At 49.0% G+C, this 21,958-nt stretch overlaps 1 protein-coding gene across 1 annotated transcript in view; it reads left to right on the plus strand.

Annotated features, from left to right (window-relative positions):
* The window catches only part of LOC144767920 (C-X-C chemokine receptor type 2-like), a 110,709-nt gene that overhangs the window by 82,061 nt on the left and 6,690 nt on the right, over positions 1-21,958 (plus strand). The window lies entirely within an intron of this gene.

Raw genomic sequence — 21,958 nt, forward strand, 5'->3', positions numbered from 1 at the left:
TCAGGGATCTCACACCCTGTCCTATCAGGGTTCTCATGCCCCATCCTATCAGGGATCTCATGCCCCATCCTATCAGGGATCTCATGCCTCGTCCTATCAAAGATCTCACGCTCCGTCGTATCAGAGATCTCACGCCCCGTCCTATCAGGGATCTCACGCCAGTCCTATCAGCGATCTCACGCCCCGTCCTATCAGCGATCTCATGCCCCGTCCTATCAGCGATCTCACGCCCCGTCCTATCAGCAATCTCACGCCCCATCCTATCAGGGATCTCATGCCCCATCCTATCAGGGATCTAACTCCCCGTCCTATCAGGGATCTCTCGCCCAGTCCTATCAGGGATCTCACGCCCAGTCCTATCAGCGATCTCACGCCCCGTCCTATCAAGGATCTCACGCCCCATCCTATCAGCGATCTCACACCCAGTCCTATCAGGGATCTCACGCCCCATCCTATCAGGGATCTCACGCCCAGTCCGATCAGGGATCTAACGCCCCATCCTATCAGGGATCTCACGCCCTGTCCTATCAGTGATCCGATGCCCCGTCCTATCAGGGATCTCACGCCCCATCCTATCAGGGAACTCACGCCCTGTCCTATCAGTGATCCGATGCCCCGTCCTATCAGGGATCTCACGCCCCGTCCTATCAGGGTCTCACACACATTCCAATCAGCGATCTCACGCCCGTCCTATCAGGGATCTAATGCCCCGTCCTATGAGGGATCTCTCGCCCCATCCTATCAGCGATCTCACGGCCCGTCCTATCAGGGATATCACGCCCTGTCATTTCAACGATCTCATGCTCTGTGCTATCAGTGATCTCATGCCCCGTCCTATCAAGAATCTCACGCACCATCCTATCAGGGATCTCAAGCCACGTCCTATCAGGGATCTCACACCCCATCCTATCAGCGATCTCATGCCCCGTCTTATCAGGGATCTCACGGCCCGTCCTATCAGCGATCTCACGCCCCGTCCTATCAGGGATCGCATGCCCCGTCCTATCAGGGATCTCACGCCCTATCATTTCAACGATCTCATGCTCTGTCCTATCAGCGATCTTACGCCCCGTCCTATCAAGGATCTCACGCCCCGTCCTATCAGGGATCGCATGCCCCGTCCTATCAGGGATCGCACACTCCGTCCAATCAGGGATCTCACGCCCCGTCCTATCAGAAATCTCAACCCGTCCTATCAGGGATCTCACGCCCGTCCTATCAAGGATCTCAACCCGTCCTATCAGGGATCTCATGACCCGTCCAATCAGGGATCTCACGCCCCGTCCTATCAGGAATCTCAACCCGTCCAATCAGGGATCTAACGCCCCGTCCTATCAGCGATCTCATGCCCCAGCCTATCAGGGATCTCTCACCCTGTCCTATCTGGGATCTCACGCCCCATCCTATCAGCGATCTCACATCCCGTCCTATCAGGGACCTCACGCCCCGTCCTATCAGCGATCTAACGCCCCATCCTAGCAGGGATCTCACGCCCCGTCCTATCAGGGATCTCACACCCCGTCATATCAGGGATCTCACGCCCTGTCCTATCAGGGATCTCACACCCCATCTTATCAGCGATCTCATGCCCCGTCCTATCAGGGAACTCACGCGGGTCCAATCACGGATCTCACGCCCCGTCCTATCAGGGATCTCACCCCCCCCCCCATCCTATCAGGGAGCTCACACCCGTCCTATCAGGGATCTCAAGCCCCGTCCTATCAGGGAACTCACGCGGGTCCTATCACGGATCTCATGCCCCGTCCTATCAGGGATCTCACTCCCCATCCTAGAAGGGATCTCATTCCCCGTCCTATCAGGGATCTCAAGCCCCGTCCTATCAGGGAACTCACGCGGGTCCTATCACGTATCTCGTGCCTCGTCCTATCAGGGATCTCACACCCTGTCCTATCAGGGTTCTCATGCCCCATCCTATCAGGGATCTCATGCCCCATCCTATCAGGGATCTCATGCCTCGTCCTATCAAAGATCTCACGCTCCGTCGTATCAGAGATCTCACGCCCCGTCCTATCAGGGATCTCACGCCAGTCCTATCAGCGATCTCACGCCCCGTCCTATCAGCGATCTCATGCCCCGTCCTATCAGCGATCTCACGCCCCGTCCTATCAGCAATCTCACGCCCCATCCTATCAGGGATCTCATGCCCCATCCTATCAGGGATCTAACTCCCCGTCCTATCAGGGATCTCTCGCCCAGTCCTATCAGGGATCTCACGCCCAGTCCTATCAGCGATCTCACGCCCCGTCCTATCAAGGATCTCACGCCCCATCCTATCAGCGATCTCACACCCAGTCCTATCAGGGATCTCACGCCCCATCCTATCAGGGATCTCACGCCCAGTCCGATCAGGGATCTAACGCCCCATCCTATCAGGGATCTCACGCCCTGTCCTATCAGTGATCCGATGCCCCGTCCTATCAGGGATCTCACGCCCCATCCTATCAGGGAACTCACGCCCTGTCCTATCAGTGATCCGATGCCCCGTCCTATCAGGGATCTCACGCCCCGTCCTATCAGGGTCTCACACACATTCCAATCAGCGATCTCACGCCCGTCCTATCAGGGATCTAATGCCCCGTCCTATGAGGGATCTCTCGCCCCATCCTATCAGCGATCTCACGGCCCGTCCTATCAGGGATATCACGCCCTGTCATTTCAACGATCTCATGCTCTGTGCTATCAGTGATCTCATGCCCCGTCCTATCAAGAATCTCACGCACCATCCTATCAGGGATCTCAAGCCACGTCCTATCAGGGATCTCACACCCCATCCTATCAGCGATCTCATGCCCCGTCTTATCAGGGATCTCACGGCCCGTCCTATCAGCGATCTCACGCCCCGTCCTATCAGGGATCGCATGCCCCGTCCTATCAGGGATCTCACGCCCTATCATTTCAACGATCTCATGCTCTGTCCTATCAGCGATCTTACGCCCCGTCCTATCAAGGATCTCACGCCACGTCCTATCAGGGTTCTCATGCCCATCCTATCAGCTATCTCACGCCCCGTCCTATCAGGGATCTCACGCCCATCCTATCAGGGATCTCACGCCCTGTCCTATCAGGGATCTCACGCCCCGTCCTATCAGGGATCTCACGCCCATCCTATCAGGGATCTCATGCCCATCCTATCAGCTATCTCACGCCCCGTCCTATCAAGGATCTCACGCCACATCCTATCAGGGATCTCATGCCCGTCCTATCAGGGATCTCACGCCCCGTCCTATCAGGGATCTCACGCCCATCCTATCAGGGATCTCACAGCCCATCCTATCAGGGATCTCACGCCCCGTCCTATCAGAGATCTCACGCCCCGTCCCATCAGGGATCTCACGCCCGTCCTATCAGGGATCTCACGCCCCGTCCTATCAGGGATCTCACACCCCGTCCTATCAGGGATCTCACGCCCATCCTATCAGAGATCTCACGCCCCGTCCCATCAGGGATCTCACGCCCGTCCTATCTTAAGCTGCTTTACGATCCTTGAGGCTTTCTTCGAAATGTGCATTTTTGGATGTCCAATTATTTTTGACTTCTAGTGATTTCCTTAATGAAAATAGTTGGAATTGATGAATTAATGATGCTACACTTGAAACTAGTTTGTCTAGATGTTTAGAAGCGTGTTTATTAATGTAGTTCAGTTATTCCTCATTTTTCCGGAGGCATATTTTATTAAAATGGATGCCGGGGCAGCAGTCCTGTTCATTCTCCCCCGGCTCTTCACCCCTTCCTCTGTGAGACTTCACCCCCACAGTTTTCGCAGGACAGGGACGAACTGAGGGGCATAATATCAAGGGTGGCGATAGGCACTTTCCGCTGGTTTAGCGGCCGTTTTCGGCCGCTAAGTGGAGAAAATTCTATTGCCCCATTATCAAGCTGTCGCTAACAGCAGTTAGCGACAGCGTGAAGGCGATAGCGACCGGTTTGGGACCTGCTTTGCATGCCAGCTATATTTATCGCTAATGATATGCAAAGTGGGCGTACCCAAACCATTAGCGACTGAAAGCAGTCAAAAACATCGCTATCGCCTATTCACAAGGCTGGCGTAGCGATGGAAATATTCCCGCTATTGCCAAAAACTCACGCCTGCTTGACCAGTTCTTAGCCATGTTATCCAATGGGAGTTGGATAACATGGCTAAGAGCCTTTCGTCGCTAATGCGAGAATATCGCTATATTCCCAGCGATATTCTCGCATCACGCCGCTATCGCTGGATATTTAAGCGCAATGGAGAAAAACGTTGCTAATAGCATGTTTTCTCCGCTAAAATATCCAGCGATAGGCAGCGATAAAAAAAGTCGCTAAGCGCATTTAGCGATAATTTTCGCGAGTTGTTGGTAATATGCCCCTGAGTTATTTTCCATAGTGAGCGCGTACAGTGAATGAAGCTTTTCCTTCATGTTCCTAATGTAACTTTCTGAAGTGACTTCCACCGGAAGTCCAGACGCAGGCTCGCGGGACGCTGGTGTTTGCGTCTTTGGGGCATATTTACAAAGTGGCGGAGCGTGTCGTTAGCCTCCTTGGCTTAACTCCGCACTCCGCCACTTCAGAAATGCAGGTTGCACCGTATTTACAAGAATATGGCACAGTCTGCGCTTTCCTCTGCGCTGGCGCTAATTTAGCAGCCCCGCGCCGAAGCCGGCACCCTTGTGCCATTGTGCAAGGGTGTATGCGTGCATCGGAAGATTGTTTATGTGCCGTATGGTCCCCGTTCCAGCACATAAACAATTGTTAAATGCTGTTTTGTAACTTCTATGTGAGCTGCTTAATTCAGCACACAGAACAGTTGTAGAACAACCTTTTTAAAATGATTGTTTATGTGCAGGAAGGAGTACCTTCCTGTACATAAACAATTGTTGTCCTTTTGCTGTTTCCATGTGTGCTGCACAACACGGAACAGATGGAAACAGCAAAAACACGGGGAGACGCTTGCGCCGGGTAAGACCAGGTTTTCCTTCGTCTTAATTCTGGCGCCACCTCCTGTTTACGCCTCCCTTGTAAATAGGGGGCAGCGTCAAAATCAATGGGGGTTGCTATGGAACGCCCACTGCAACACCCACTGCCCTCCCCATTCACGCTAAGTGTAGCGTGAAAAGGGGCCTTATTTACAAGGTGGCGTCAGGCCACGTTGAGCCTTTCCCTCTTGGACACCGTCCGTTTCCCTCATGGTTTGTTGCTTATTTTCCTTAGAATAATATTAATTTATAATTCTGTATTCAGCCTCCAAGTCTTTATGGATTGTATTCTACTCATTTTTGTAACGCCTGTTTTGCTTTTTTTTTTACATAAAACTAAACTCTCATCGATCTGGCGCTCAGTTATCGAGTGGTCTCAGTCGCGATTTTCATTTACTCCGCTAATCCGTTGGGCCCGATATAAAAAAGGGGGTCGTTCTTATCACTCGATCAAGGGTTCAGGAGACAAGCTTAGAAAAAAGTTGAAGGCTGGGCACTCCTTAGTTTGTATAATTTTTGGTCTGTTTGTGTACTTTCAAATGCGTGCTGCTAAGGTAAGCACAAAGTCCAAATTGTGCTATTCAAACTAAACAAACAACTCAAGTGGAACCCACTTGACCTTATGCGCACTGTTGCGTTCCCTGCTGGAAGGCTTAGATAAAAAAACTGTTATCGTAAATTTTTTCAATCATTCTTCAACAACAACTTAATTCAATTCACTTCAAACATTGTGTGATTTGTTCATCATTACTTTACTTTGTTTCATTTTTAGAATTTGAATTCATAATTTTAAACCAATTACATATTCATTGGATTACAATTTTACAAATTGTTCGCATTAACAGTTGCTACTTTTTTCAATGCCCTATGCATTTCGAGCCTCTTGGCTCTTCATCGGGGGCTGAATATGAAAATAAACAGACAGAATACATGCTATTCATTATGATCCTTCAGCGTGTTTGAGAATGCAGTTCATGCCTACTTACACATCGTGACTTTGTGTTGTGTAAAAGTGATTACATGCTGTTTGGCTGTGACTTCAATAGTGCGAAAAGGGTAAAAAAGGAAAATTGAGGAAAGTGGTGGGGGTGCTCTGTTCTAAACGTGCATGAAAAAATACTGGAAATTCGAGATGGATAGGTAATAGCCCAAAGAATAGCGTCCTCTGGTCATGCTATTAGTATAATGCCACTGTAGAAACTAAAATCGGACAGAACCTTCTATGGCTCTATTGGTACTAACCTTCACAACGCTAAGTTAAATTACTCGCGTTTCCATTAATTCGTGCCGTTTCCTGTAGATCCTAAAACCACGAGAGAATTCAACTGAGTTACAGCTGAACTAAAACATATAACTTGAAGTCAAAAGTCACAAAATGCCACTATGGACCGATCCTACCTTCTCTTTATACTTGTGCTCGTGGCGGAAGGGACTTCAAAATTCTACTGTGGTCTTAACCCCATGCTGAAAAAATAAATAAACGGAATGCGGTCACTAGCCACGCTCATTGCTGAACGAGGGGCCAAACGCTTTAACGGTTATGCTCTGAGTATTTACCTTTCGCGGGTATCAAAACTCGGTAAAGCTCTGCTACCGGGAACCACGGTGTCAACTATGCTCCAGTAAAGTACGAGTGCTCGGGTGGATCAAGTTCGTATTGTTTTACCCAGGGGCTCGAAGATTGTGCCACACCCTGCTACTATCGGACGGAATGGTGGTTTCAAAAGGTCCTTATGGATTTTTGGTAGCATGTATATCCATAGCTCAGGTAAAATTCCAGGTACTCGAGGTAGTTAAACCCACCCCCGGTAAAGACCTCACCAAGGCATTGTTACAAAGAGAGATTTTTTGGATAAGGAGACTAGACACACAGGATCCAAAAGGGATCAATGATAGGGTGGATTTAGGATGCTTTATATGAATATTGCCCAAATGTCGCCTGCGTGCGATCCGAAAGTATATATTGATACAATTGTGTAATCGTAAAAATAGTAGAAAATAAGTGACTGTAAATGTTCATGTTTATTGAATTTATTTATCTTTACAATGCACATCGAAGTAATTGGAATATTGCACCTCAGTTCTAACACGATATTTATTTGTAAAACTTTACACGCAACACCTCCCACAGACAGCCCAAACCAACATGGCCGCCGACACAAACAGCACCTTTCCGGTAGTCCGTCTTTTAAAACAATACGAACTTGATCCACCCGAGCACTCGTACTTTACTGGAGCATAGTTGACACCGTGGTTCCCGGTAGCAGAGCTTTACCGAGTTTTGATACCCGCGAAAGGTAAATACTCAGAGCATAACCGTTAAAGCGTTTGGCCCCTCGTTCAGCAATGAGCGTGGCTAGTGACCGCATTCCGTTTATTTATTTTTTCAGCATGGGGTTAAGACCACAGTAGAATTTTGAAGTCCCTTCCGCCACGAGCACAAGTATAAAGAGAAGGTAGGATCGGTCCATAGTGGCATTTTGTGACTTTTGACTTCAAGTTATATGTTTTAGTTCAGCTGTAACTCAGTTGAATTCTCTCATGGTTTTAGGATCTACAGGAAACGGCACGAATTAATGGAAACGCGAGTAATTTAACTTAGCGTTGTGAAGGTTAGTACCAATAGAGCCATAGAAGGTTCTGTCCGATTTTAGTTTCTACAGTGGCATTATACTAATAGCATGACCAGAGGACGCTATTCTTTGGGCTATTACCTATCCATCTCGAATTTCCAGTATTTTTTCATGCACGTTTAGAACAGAGCACCCCCACCACTTTCCTCAATTTTCCTTTTTTACCCTTTTCGCACTATTGAAGTCACAGCCAAACAGCATGTAATCACTTTTACACAACACAAAGTCACGATGTGTAAGTAGGCATGAACTGCATTCTCAAACACGCTGAAGGATCATAATGAATAGCATGTATTCTGTCTGTTTATTTTCATATTCAGCCCCCGATGAAGAGCCAAGAGGCTCGAAATGCATAGGGCATTGAAAAAAGTAGCAACTGTTAATGCGAACAATTTGTAAAATTGTAATCCAATGAATATGTAATTGGTTTAAAATTATGAATTCAAATTCTAAAAATGAAACAAAGTAAAGTAATGATGAACAAATCACACAATGTTTGAAGTGAATTGAATTAAGTTGTTGTTGAAGAATGATTGAAAAAATTTACGATAACAGTTTTTTTATCTAAGCCTTCCAGCAGGGAACGCAACAGTGCGCATAAGGTCAAGTGGGTTCCACTTGAGTTGTTTGTTCAGGAGACAAGCTGCCAGAGGTACATTTTTGGGGTTCAGTAAAATATTGGGGTTTGGCTCCCACAAGTGGAGTGACGCTTCCAGGGTGTGTGAGAGCACAAGGTTTTCAATTTAGTCTGAAACAAGGCTTGCCATCATGTTGGACCACGATAGCATGTTTCGGGGGCAGGATTACAGCTCTAAGCCCAGCTCCAGGCTTCCTTCAAAGAAGGGGGGCTGTAGAATGATATATCGTGACTCTGAAGAAGGACAGGAGCGTAATATTGTGCCGCACACTTCCTGGGACACAAATAAAACTTAGGATCTGTTGGGTGCTTCCATCCAGGTGAGCTCTGTGGGATAGGTCAGCTCTGCTCCCTGTCTGGTGTTCCTGTTTTTGATGTAGGCGTTTAACCCCTGCGGGGATCAGGCCGTCCATGATTTTCGGCGGGTTGTCCTTGACCCAGTTCTCGGTGAGTTCGGACGTGTGAGATCCCGTCTTAGCTACAAGTTCTTGAGTTTTAAAGATGTGCTTTTGGGCTACATGCTTACTAATGAGTCCCTCAGATCAGTAAGCCACAGCAACCAGCCCTTGGAGCCACTCTGGTAGTCCTGGGTTCAAGAAATGGAACAGAGCTCAAGCAGCAGGGCAGGCCTCTGAGCGTTCAAGGCGGGCTTCAGGCAGCTGAGCAGTCCGTCCAGGAAGAGCAAAGAGGTCCTCGGAGTACACAGCAGCCACAGCAGAAGTCAGACTCCTTCTGAGACTCCTTCTGCAGGTCCAACAAATGAACTAAAGAGTGGGGCTCAGGGACCTGGGGCCTCATTTATGAGGTCGTGGTCACCTTTACGCCGCCGGTGCGTCACTTTTTGTGACGCACCAGCAGCGTAAAAAGTGTGCCTTGTTGCACCATATTTACAAAGTGACGCATCTAGGTCACCTTGTAAACCCCTGCGCCACATTATACCTGTGCCAGGTGTAATGTATGCAGAGGGGGCGTTCCCCCGCAAGAAAGGGTCATGGAAGTGACGCAGTGAAATCTATAAGATTTCACTGCGCCACTTCTAGGACACAAATGCGTCAATTTCTTACGCCTGCCTCACAGCAGGCGTAAGACTGACGCAGGCCCTTTCACATGGGTCTTGCCCCATGTGAAAGGACGCATTGCTGGAGTTGCATCACTTTTGTGACACACTCCAGCAATGCGTCACTTTTGCGCCTACAGATAAGGCAGAAATACTGACGTATCTGTAACCCCCTTGAGACATGATGCGTCATACTGTAAATATGACGCATCATTGGTGTCGCAAGGAGGGCGCAGTGAAAAGTGACGCATCGCTGTTTTCATGCAGCGATGCGTCACTTTTCATAAATGAGGCCCCTGGTGTCTTCTTTGAGTAGGAGAACTTTCTGTCAAATTCTCTGTGAAGAACTTGTACTTTCCTACCTCCCCGCCCTGGATCCAGCCTGGATGCATGACCAATGAAGTGGGGAGAAGTCCTTTGTGTGAAAGAAGGGCACAACCTTATCATTTTTAATGGTGGCTGTGCCAAGCTCCACCCCTCCATCCTGCCAGTTATAGTCCATCCAGGCATACTCAATCTGTCTATTATGTTGTTGTCTGGGAGGAATAAATAAAGTCCAACTGCCAACTACAGCCAGTCATGTGACCCATGAACAGGCTACAGGGACCAAATAGGGCAGGAAAATGCCAACTTTCTAAAAGTGCGATTGTCAAACCGGAACTTAAAATCCATCTTTAAGGAGGATTTTAAATTACAATTTCTCAGATCAAACATGAAATCCTTACCTGCTCCCAATCAAACTTTACCACTTATTAAATGGAATAAGGCAACCCAATATTATCCAATGGGAGAGGTGGGCCTCACAGTGGTGAAAAGCAAATTTCTGCGTTTTTCACTACCAGCACATGAACAACTAAGACTTAACCTTGGGTGATAGTGGTGATTGAAAAATGTCCAGGTTGGAGACGTGGCTTGCTTGCAGCTAAGATAGCTACATGAAGCTGAGCTCCAGAGTCAACCCACTCAACAGCTGCAATGCTTGCTGTCACCCTCCCATTTAACACCCGGCAATGATTGGACTGTCCATACACCAAGGGGCCTGTTGCAGTAGTCTGGGCGGCGTGTTCCTTACTTGTTGGCCAGGACCATGCACAGGTAGGTCCTTCTGTGTACTTGGAAGAGCCCTGGAGGCCCAGCAGCGACAGGGGAGGCTGGTGAGCCTTTGGCCAAGAGTGTTTCTCCTCTGCCATGATCGAGGAACGACTAGCGTGTTCTGGTTCCTGCAGAGAAATTGTGGGGCATATTACCAACGTTAAGCGATATTTATCGCTAACGATGCTTAGCAACGAATTTTTTAACGCTAAGCATCGTCAGAAATTATCGCAGATAAACCTTGCTATTATCAAGGTTTAGCGCAAATGCGATAAAAAACGGCCGCAATGCATGAATATCGCTGAAAAGTCAGTAATATTCATGCATTACCGAGCTAATGCTCTTAGCCATGTTATCCACCTCCCATTGGATAACATGGCTAAGAACTGCTCAGGGCAGGTGTTAGCTTTAGGAGATGTTCGCGCTTAGCGCGAATATCTCCAAAAGTTGGTAATAGGAGATAGCGATGTTAGCGACTGTTTCCAGTCGCTAACATCTTGGCACGCCCACTTTACATGTCATTAGTGATAAATATCACTGACATGCAAAGCGGGGCCCAAGATGGTCGCTATCTCCTACTAGCTGTCGCTAACTGGTGTTAGCGACAGCTAGGTAATAGGGAGATAATTTTATCTCCGCTTTCTTGGCTTTTCAAGCCAAAAAAGCGGAGATAAACCCCCTTGATAATATGCCCCTGTGTCTTTATATAGGGTTTTCGAGTTCACCCTTTAGATTGAGTGCTGTTGGGAATGCACTCTTTGTGTTTAAACTTATAATTCTGATAGTATCTTGCTCTCACTATAAGATGCTTCACTTATTTTATTGTTCCTTTTTACAGAATTATTCCTTTTAAAACAACTTCTATTGACTGAACCGTGGAGCTGAGGACTTCGTTGTTTTTTTCTGAATACCAAGTTGAGCTGTGTGTATGGGACAGTGCAATTTGGGTTACAATTTGATCGAACTGGTGGGTGTATCTTTAGAGAAAATACTCTTTATTAGTTCGTTTTTTCTCAGGTTATAATTCTGTTCTTACAATCACATTTCTACCATTTGGTGTGAAAATTTCCAAATATCACATCATCTATATTGATGTATTTCTGGTCTCGCTGTGGCTTTTCTTCTTCTTTTTGGGATTTCTTTCTGTTTTGGAATTTTCTTTGAATTTTTCTTCTTGTATTTTCAACTGTGGTTCTTATGTACCTCAACACACATCACTTTCTATATCCTCGGCTTGCAAAAGAAAAAAACACTTTTTTGCACTGGTTCATTTTTTGTGAAATTCCGAGTATTGTATATTCAACTTTTTCCATCTGATTCTACACTTGCACAAAAACAAATCAAGACAAATGTGTATTCTGTCTTTATTTCAACCTTGAAAAAATCTTTTGGATAAGACGAAACACGTGACGGCTGAAATCAATAAAACAACAGTGGAATTACTATATTTCATGACATTTTTTGTGCCTTTCCATTAAGAGAAGAGATGCTTTCCAACTTTGAGTGTTTGTAACACTTCGTATAATTGCATATACTGTCTTGATGCTATCCGAGGACTTAATGGTCTTTTCGGATTACTTTTGAGAGTGCTGTCATAAGATTAGTTTATTTCATGATTGTTTATATGCAGGAAGGTGTTCCTTCCTGCATATAAACAATCAATAAGGGTGATTTGCAACTTCTGTGTGTGCTGCAGAATGCTGCACATATAGAAAAAGCAAAAACGAGGAGAAATAAACGTAAAATAAAAGTCTTTTTTCAAAGGGCACTCAACAGTTTATTCTTGCCTTAGATCGCGGTCGACCGCTGGAGATCTAGCTGATCACTCTCCTTTGCTTCTCAAGCTTGCTGTCCTGGGGACTTCATCGTCTGGAGATTTCCCAGCGAGGCGCTGCATGAACAGGTCTTTCACAATAAAATACGCTCTGCGATTGTTGAGTACTTTGGGCTAAATAAGGGTAGAGCGCAGGGCCATGCCACTCGGTGGACCTGCACAGGGGGGCTTTGTACCGCACAGGTAACCCGCCCTGACTTTATGCACTGTGGGGCATATTTAAAAGGAAATGGTGCAGCGCTGCGCTGCACCACTTCCAAAATGCTGGGATGCGCTGTATTTACAAGAATATGGAACACCCTTGTGTTTTCCATTGTGCTGGCACTAAAAGTAGCTGCTTAGCGCCAACACAGACACCCTTGTGTCATAGTGCAAGGGTGCTTGCGATGCAGGTGTTCCTTCCTGCATATAAACAATCAATAAGGGTGATTTGCTATTTCTGTGTGTGCTGCAGAATGCTACACACATAGAAAAAGCAAAAACAAGTAGAAATAAACGTATTTCTCCTCGTTGAGGCAATCTAATGCCTACTTTTGCATGGCGTTAGTTTTTGGAGCAGCCTCAGCAGCATCAAGAAGCAACGGGTGTTGCGGCGGAACGACCCCAGCAACACCCATTGCATTCTTGTTTGATGCAAAAACCTGCATGAAAGGATACGATATTTGCAATGTGGTGTGCAGGGCACAAGTCGTAAAAAAAGAAGTTGTGGGACGCTGTCACCGGAATTGACGTCACAACAGGAAGTGATGTCACGAAAGGTGCCGAGCTCCTCGTCCGAGAGAGGCCAAAGAGTGAAGTCCAGCTGTTTGGCAGGGAGACGTGTCCCCACGGGAAAATAAGTGGGGGGACGCTGTCCACCCGCGTGGTACCCCGACTTGAGCCCTGGTGGTGTTACGCGGTGCAAAGTGCCTTAGAGCCCCATTGAAAATATGGAGCCGGGCACTGCGCCGTCGGCGCTTCAGTAAAAGTGGCGTTCCGGTGGCACAATCCCTTTCTACACATGCTCCTGTGTTTTTGGTCATCCTCCTGGTGCCACCGGACATGGAAGTGACCGTTGCCTTGTTAAACACCAAGAAGGCATTCGAGTCACTGGAATGACCGTTCCTGATGGCAACCATGGAGAGATTCACAATCCACAAAAGGCCAAGGGTCTGACCCCGGAGTCTACCTCCATGGACAGCGCACTGGGCAGCGTTGCCCGCTGCCCTCCCTCCTGTTCGTCCTTGTGCTCCAGCGCCTGGCAGACTCTTCCAAGATGGCCGCACGCACAGGGGATTTACCAGGGGACGACTTCCACACTCCATGGACGCTGGTCGCATTTGCTTTTTCTTCCGCGATCTCACGGTCAATCCACTGCTGCCAATTCGGCCAATTATCACATTTGGTGGGATCTCGGGTATAAAAATCTATGGGGATAAGAAAGAAGGAGCTGTTACCCTTGACTGACGTCACTGGAGTTTCCCATATGATGGGTCTATGACACTGTGAAATATTAGGGGTCATCCTAAACACGAACCCCAACACGGTAATCCAACGGGACCATGGCCCAGAAGGAGACAATATGGCGCCGCGGGTGGAATTCTGGTGCAAGTGTCCATTACCCTTTGGACGAGGTGACTTCAAGGGTCCTGGTTTTGAGATCTCTTGACCTGCGGCGCGGGGTCCTCAAAGCCGCTCCTGGCACTGCTTGACAGGCGCATCCTCTACAGAATGGGATGGGGACCCGACTCTGCTGCAAGCCTTGCTACTGGCCACCTCTCACGCCCCCAACACAGCATCAACCTAGCGGTCACGACCTGCTAGGCGTGGAGGTGAGTGGGAAAAACAAACACTAGTTGCTTATATTCACTGGCCTTACGGACATTCAACAACCCAGCGTTCCCACTGATAAGGGATGGGGGGTTACGGACTACTTCAAGAGAGCGTATTTACCACAAATGGGGTGTCTCTTTCTTGAAGGGTGCTTTCTAGTACCCCACTTGTGACCCCCCACTGGGTACATTCACTTACTACCAGTGCTTGAAAGGGAAAAATAGAAGTGCGGGCACTCTGAACCAGAGTACCCGCTTGTTTCTGAGAATTGCCGGTACTCTCCAGTTAAAGGTATGGCATTGCTCTTGAGAAGTGCCGGTACTATGGGGCATATTACCAACAACTAGCGATATTTATCGCTAAATGAGCTTAGCGATATTTTTTTTATCGCCGCGCATCGCCGGATTTTATCGTAGAGATAACGTGCTATTAGCAACGTTTATCTCAAATGCGATAAAATATCCGGAGATAGCGGCTCAATGTGTGAATATCGCTGGAAAACCAGCGATATTCACGCATTAACAACAATAGGGTCTTAACCTGAATATCCACCTCCCATTGGATATATAGGTTAAGAAGTGGTCTGAGCACGTGTTAGTTTTTGGCGATATTCGCGCTTAGCGCATTTTTTTTTATTGCTGTGCCTGCGTTGATAATAGGCGATAGCGATGCTAGTGACTGCTTTCAGTCGCTAACAGGTTGGGTACGCCCATTTTGCATGTCATTAGCGATAAATATCGCTGACATGCAAAGCGGGCCCCAAACCTCTCGCTATCGCCTACAAACTGTCGCTAACTGCTGTTAGCGACACTTGCTAATAGTGCAATGAAATTATCGCCTCTTTAGCGGGGAAAAAGTCCCGCTAAAGCGGCAATAAGGCCTTTGATAATATGCCCCTCTCTCTCTAAATAAAAAACTGTCGGTTCTCCGTACCGGAGAGTACCGGCCCATTTAAAGCATGCATTACTACAGACTCAGATGCACAGTGAGTGAACAAATACCCAATTCCCAGTAGAGCCGCCCAATTACCACCCTTGACACAGTCCATCTTGTCCCCAGATGGGGTGAGACGGTTCTTGAGAGTCTTCAGACAGATATCTGCTGAGAGACAGTCAGAGACGCCGAGCTATAGGCAGTCCTGGGAGATTGACCTGGGAGACGCCATCACAGAGAAACCTTGGACTTACTGTGGCCAACAGAGGAGAAGGAATGGTGTCTAAGAACCACAGACACAAGCTGCTTCACTACAGACTCTTCTGCAGGGCAAACCATACCCCAGTTGAGCAGCACAGCCCGCTGCCGGACATGCAACACTCAACATGCCGACATGGCGTGGTTCTGTGCCCCGAAACACCTGTTCTGGGGGGAAGTGGTCGCGGAGTGACCCCAAAGGCCGTTGTTGCGTTGTAGAGATGTGTCCAGCTCATTCAGGCAACGGCTGGGAGAGTCGTCATTAGCCCTGCTCCTAGCTAAATGAAATATAGCGATGCATTGGCCACGAGATACGAAGCCCATGATAGCCAACTGGTTGCACGACATGCAACCGCAAATAAATAGCGGCAGACTATGCTGTGCTGAAACCTGTAGGGGCATAATTATGAGCACTGCGTGATGCAAGAGCAACACAAATGAAAAATGAGATGTACGAAGCCGACAAGGCCACCTTGCTTGGCCCTCCGTGGCTTCATAAATCCCAGCGCAAACCACTGGTTGCATTACTCTGCACCAGAGAGGCGTGTCCATGGGTATTGCGTTGGTGTTCCCATGTACTCCAGATTCACAGACCGGTCAGCAGAAAGGGCAGGATATGTACATATGCGTTATAAAATTCCAATAGAAGCCCAGGTTAGATGTCCTGCACATCTAACCTGGGCTTCTATTGCAATTCTATAACGCACATTTGCAGGCCTATTATCGCATCTTTAGCGGCAGTTTCCTGCCGCTAAAACGGCGATAATTTTAACGAGGTTCTTGCTAATTTGCCCCTCTGAGAGTTCTGAATTCAAGCTCCACTCGTGCTCTCCCGGTGCTTGGAAAGCTGCAATAAAGTTGGGGTGGGCATAACGTCTGTAATTTGCAGTATCATCTTTATGCAAAATGACAGCAAATTTACCTGAGTTTATGAGAATTTACGTAAGGAGCTTAACCCGGCATTTAGTGCTATTTTCTTAACGCACCCTCCCATTAAAAATGGAATAAAAGAATGCATTTTGCACCAAGAAAACAGAGCTAAATGCAACAAAGCAGGATCCGCCGCAGACAGCTGCCGCGCGTGTCCTGTTCCTGGGCTCTTGGGTAGGCCTTCAGCCCCAAACTTCTCCAAATGACGTGAGTGTCGTGATCATGTTATTTTCAGTAATTTCATTTCTTGAGAGTAACACAAAAGTACAAAACTACTCTGATTACTCTGTCGTAATTAATGTTCCTCCCAGGCCTGCTGCAAAGGGTAACCTGTGCACCTAGAGATGAACTGAACTCTTACGTAATGATTCGCTTCTGCACCCCCAGATGCTCAGAACTCTGACATAAAGATCCGCTTCTGAAATCAATTGATCACTCAGGGGTTTGTTGAGCATGACTACTCACCCTCAAGGGTCTCAAGGAGCTGTGGGGAGGGGTGGTGCAGGTTTCAAGCCATCAAGGGGGGGTCCGTCGAAGAGCCAGGTCTTGAGGTCTCTTATGAAGATGGGAAGCAATGTTGTCTTTCAGAGGTGGAGCAGTAGGGCGTACCATGCACTGGCCGCGAGGAAGGCGAAAGAGCGGCCTCCTGATCTGGTCTTTCTGGTGTGGGGAACCACGGCATAGGAGAGCTGGGCAGATCGTAGGGTCCTCTGGGGCACGTGGAATTTGAATCGGCTGCTGAGGTATACTGGTCCAGAGTTGTGGAGGGCTTTCCGTGCGTGGGTGAGGATCTTGAAGGTGATTCTTGTCTAGAGGGGGAGCCAGTGGCGAGTGCACAGGTCTTGGGGGATGTGGCAGTGACGTGGTAAGTTGAGGACAAGCCTTGCGGCGGTGTTCTGGAGGTTTTGTAGCTTGCGGTGAGGTTTTTGTGTGTGCCGGCTTAGAGTGCATTGCCATAGTCGAGCCTGCTGGTCACCAGGGCATGAGTGAGGGTCTTTCTGTGCTCGAGGGGGATCCATTTGAAGGTCTTGCATAAGAGGCGAAGGATGTGGAAGCAGGAGGACGAGACAATGTTGATCTGGCGGTCCATTTTGAGCTCAGAGTCTAGGATGATTCTAAGGTTGCGTGCGTGGTGGTGAGGGCGGATAGGCTGTCGAGGGCGGTGGGCCACCAGGTGTCATTCCAAGCATCGGGGTGTAGACCCATGAAGAGTACTTCTGTTTTGTCAGTGTTGAGTTGTAAGCAGCTGTTTTTCATCCATTTGGCGACAGCTTCCATGCCTTCTTGGAACTTGAGTTTGGCTGCATTGGCTTCGTTTGACAGGGAGAGGATGAGTTGGGTGTTGTCGGCATACGTAACAATGTTGACTCTGTAGGTTCTGATGATGGGGACGAGGGGAGCCATATAGACTTTGAAGAGCGTTTGGCTGAGAGAGGATCCCTGGGGTACTCCGCAGGTGATTGGTGTGGGATCTTAGAGAAAAGAGGGGCGTCTGACCCATTGCGTTCTGCCGGAGAGGAAGGAGTAGATCCAGTCGAGGGCCTTGTCCTGGATACCTGCGTCATGGAGTCTGCGTATTAGGGTGCCGTGGAATACTGTGTCAAAGGCCACTGAGAGGTCAAGATGGATGATGGCTACTGTTTCTCGTTTGTCCAGTAGGAAGCGGATGTCGTCTGTTGCGGCGAGGAGGGCGGTTTTGGTGCTGTGGTTTTTTCTGAAGCCGGATTGTGATGGGTCGAGGATGTTGTGTTCTTCGATGAAGGTGGTGAGTTGGCTGTTGATGGCTTTCTCAATTACTTTTGCTGGGAACGGGAGCAGGGAGATGGGTCTGTAGTTTTTGAGGTCGGTAGGGTCTGCCGAGGGCTTCATCAGGATGGGTTTTGCCAGGGAGCGATTGATGGTGTTGCAAAGCATGGGTGCGATGGTGTCGGCGGATCTGTTGAAGATGTGGTGGGGGCAGGGGTCCATGGGGGCCCCAGAGTGAATTGACTTCATTGTCTTCAGCGTGTCCTTGGTGGTGAGGGTAGTCCAGTTGTCGATCGTCAGCTTCAAGGCATCGTGGGTGGTTGCTGGGTGTTCCGTGTTTTGGTTGTCTTTGTCGAAGTTGTCGTAGATGTTCTTGATTTTGCTGTGGAAGAAGGTGGTAAGTTTGTTGCAGAGGTCTTGTGGGGGGGACACTCACTGGTGGGTCGGGCAAACTCCTTGATGATGTTGAAGAGTTCTTTGCTGTTGTGTGCATGTGTGGAGATCCAGTCTTCAATTGCAGTTTTCCTCATGTTTCTGATGAACTGGTGGTGGGCGGTGGTGGCGGCTTTGAAGTTGTTGTGCGCTTCTGTGGATTCGGAGTTCCTCCAGGTCTTCTCGAGGCATTGGCAGGTATGCTTGGACTCTCGGAGTTTGGGGGTAAACCATCTGGCCTTCTTGGTGTGTGCGTTGTTGTTCTTCTTGAGGGGGGCTATGGTGTTGACACTGTCGGTGATCCATCTGTGTAGAGTTCGAGCAGCGGTGTTGGGGGCGTCGTCTTCCGTGGTGGACGGGGTGGAGTTGGTGAGTAAGGCGATGAGCTGGATGTCAGTGAATTTGGTCCAGTTTCTCTGTGGGCGCCGGTGCTGTTGTCTGTGGATGGTGGGTGCTCTGAAGGTGAAGTGGACACATCGATGGTCTGTCCACGGGTGTTCGGTGGTGAGGGTGAAAGTGATGGAATTTCCTTTTGTGAAGGGGGGTGGGGGTGTGTCCTGCTGAGTGCGTGGGTTCGGTCATGATCTGGTGAAATCTAATGTTGTGAAGCTTGCCTAGGAGGGATGCGGTTTTGGGGTCTAGTTGGTTGTCAAGGTGGAAGTTGAGGTCTCCCAGAAGGGTGTAGTTGGTGGACGCAATGGCATGCGGGGAGATGATGTCCATGATGAAGTCTGCAAAAGGTCAGCGGGGTCCAGAGGGCCGGTAGATGAGCGTTCCCAGGAGGGTGGTGGTAGGGCTGGCCAGTATCTTAAAGTTCAGGTGTTCCAGCCGGTCTGTGGGCTGGTCAGGGAGAGTGCTCAGGCAGAGGGTGGAGCGTGGCTTCTGCACCGCCAGATGCTCAAATCTCTGATACAGAGGTCAGCTTGTGCGCCCCCAGATGTCCAGAACTTTTATATAAAAGTCTGCTTGTGCACTCCCGATCTCTGTTATATGGGTCTGCGTGTGTACCCCAGATGCTCGGATCGCTGTTCTAAAGGTATGCTTGGACACCCACAGTTGCTCCAAACTTTTATATGTGGGTTGGTAAGGCACCCCAGGGGCCGTATTACGTAGTGCCCTGTGGCGCAACGGACGTAAACACCCTATTTCACCCCTCGGGGCACTTTGGTATTGCAGTAGGGGCTCTAGACTGGTGTGCTGCCCTTTCTGTGATATCGATAGCTGTGGGGCACATATAGTTCCAGAGCTATCACCAGACGGTGTTCCCTCATTTGCCTCTGCACTGGGGCAACATTATAGACGAGCTCGTAGAGGCAAAGAAGCTGTTAGGGGACGCACTGAGAGTGCACCACCTCAAAGGTGACACACTGTTCCTGTGATGGCAGCCCTCCAGACATCCCCTTGCAGACAGGGGCAGCCACTCACTGCACACTCATACAAGGGGATGTGTCTCCTCTCGTAAAGCTGTAGGCGGGTTGCCACCTGCAGAGTGAAACATGGAGTGGCTGTTTCAAAGCTGCTCCGTATTTCACTTGAATGCACTGCCCCCTGGGCAGCGCTATTTAGCCGCTGCCCAGAGGGCGGCTCATTCAATATGAAAAGGTGTTCTTCCCAAGCTTGAGCCCAGAGCACCTGTTTTAAGGTGCGTTGTGGAGCAAGCAGGGAAAGTGCACCCTTGCCATAATATGGCCTAAATTAACCCTGGGCGTAGTTCGCGAAGTAGCGCTACGCGAAGCTACGCGAAGTGCACTTCGCACTACGCGAACTTCACGTAGCACTACGCGAGCTGCGTAGTAGCATGTTCACACTGTGCAAGATGCGTTTTCAATGATTGCACAGTGCGGACAAGTATCCGGCACTGTGCAAGCATTGAAAACGGCATCTTGCACAGTGCGAGCTGTAGTTTTCTGCTGCTTGAGTAGATTATTACTCGAGCGCCAGCTTTCTCAACGCGAACAGGTAGTTTCTCATTGAGAGCGGTCGCGAGCATGCGCAACCACTCACAATGAGAAACCTGACCTCCTCGCGTTGAGAATCTCGCCGGGATGTCATTTTGCTTGCTGGCGGTCGCGAACATGACGTTCAGGACCGCGAACAAGCAAAAAATGACCGCTGCACTACGCTACGCTGCACTACGCATGTTCGCACTGTGCTACGTGCAGCTCGCGTAGTGCGAAGTTGCGAAAACTTCACAAACTCTGCGAGCGTAGCGTAGTGCTTCGCCCAGGGTTAGCCTAAATGCTCAGGACTCTGATACAAAGTCTGCTTGTGCACGCCCACATGCTCAGGACTCTGATACAAAGCCTACTTGTGCACCCCCACATGCTCAGGACTCTGATACAAAGTCGTCTTGTGCACGCCCACATGCTCAGAACTCTGATACAAAGTCTGCTTGTGCACCCCCACATGCTCAGGACTCTGATACAAGGTCTGCTTGTGCACCCCCCCATGCTCAGGACTCTGATACAAAGTCTGCTTGTGCACCCCCACATGCTCAGGACTCTGATACAAGGTCTGCTTGTGCACCCCCCCATGCTCAGAACTCTGATACAAAGTCTGCTTGTGCACCCCCCCATGCTCAGGACTCTGATACAAAGCCTGCTTGTGCACCCCCACATGCTCAGGACTCTGATACAAAGCCTGCTTGTGCACCCCCACATGCTCAGAACTCTGATACAAAGTCTGCTTGTGCACCCCCCCATGCTCAGGACTCTGATACAAAGTCGTCTTGTGCACCCCCACATGCTCAGGACTCTGATACAAAGCCTGCTTGTGCACCCCCACATGCTCAGAACTCTGATACAAAGTCTGCTTGTGCACCCCCCCATGCTCAGAACTCTGATACAAAGCCTGCTTGTGCACCACCGGTTGCTCAGAACTCTAATACAAAGTCTGCTTGTGCACCCCCCCATGCTCAGAACTCTGATACAAAGTCTGCTTGTGCACCACCGGTTGCTCAGAACTCTAATACAAAGTCTGCTTGTGCACCCCCCCATGCTCAGAACTCTGATACAAAGTCTGCTTGTGCACCCCCCCATGCTCAGGACTCTGATACAAAGTCTGCTTGTGCACCCCCACATGCTCAGGACTCTGATACAAAGTCTGCTTGTGCACGCCCACATGCTCAGGACTCTGATACAAGGTCTGCTTGTGCACCACCGGTTGCTCAGAACTCTAATACAAAGTCTGCTTGTGCACCCCCCCATGCTCAGGACTCTGATACAAAGTCTGCTTGTGCACCCCCACATGCTCAGAACTCTGATACAAAGTCTGCTTGTGCACGCCCACATGCTCAGGACTCTGATACAAAGTCTGCTTGTGCACCCCCACATGCTCAGAACTCTGATACAAAGTCTGCTTGTGCACCCCCACATGCTCAGAACTCTAATACAAAGTCTGCTTGTGCACCCCCACATGCTCAGAACTCTGATACAAAGTCTGCTTGTGCACGCCCACATGCTCAGGACTCTGATACAAAGTCTGCTTGTGCACCCCCACATGCTCAGAACTCTGATACAAAGTCTGCTTGTGCACCCCCACATGCTCAGAACTCTGATACAAAGTCTGCTTGTGCACCCCCCCATGCTCAGGACTCTGATACAAAGTCTGCTTGTGCAC

Source organism: Lissotriton helveticus, chromosome 7 (assembly GCF_964261635.1).
Source record: "Lissotriton helveticus chromosome 7, aLisHel1.1, whole genome shotgun sequence".
Classification (NCBI taxonomy): domain Eukaryota; kingdom Metazoa; phylum Chordata; class Amphibia; order Caudata; family Salamandridae; genus Lissotriton; species Lissotriton helveticus.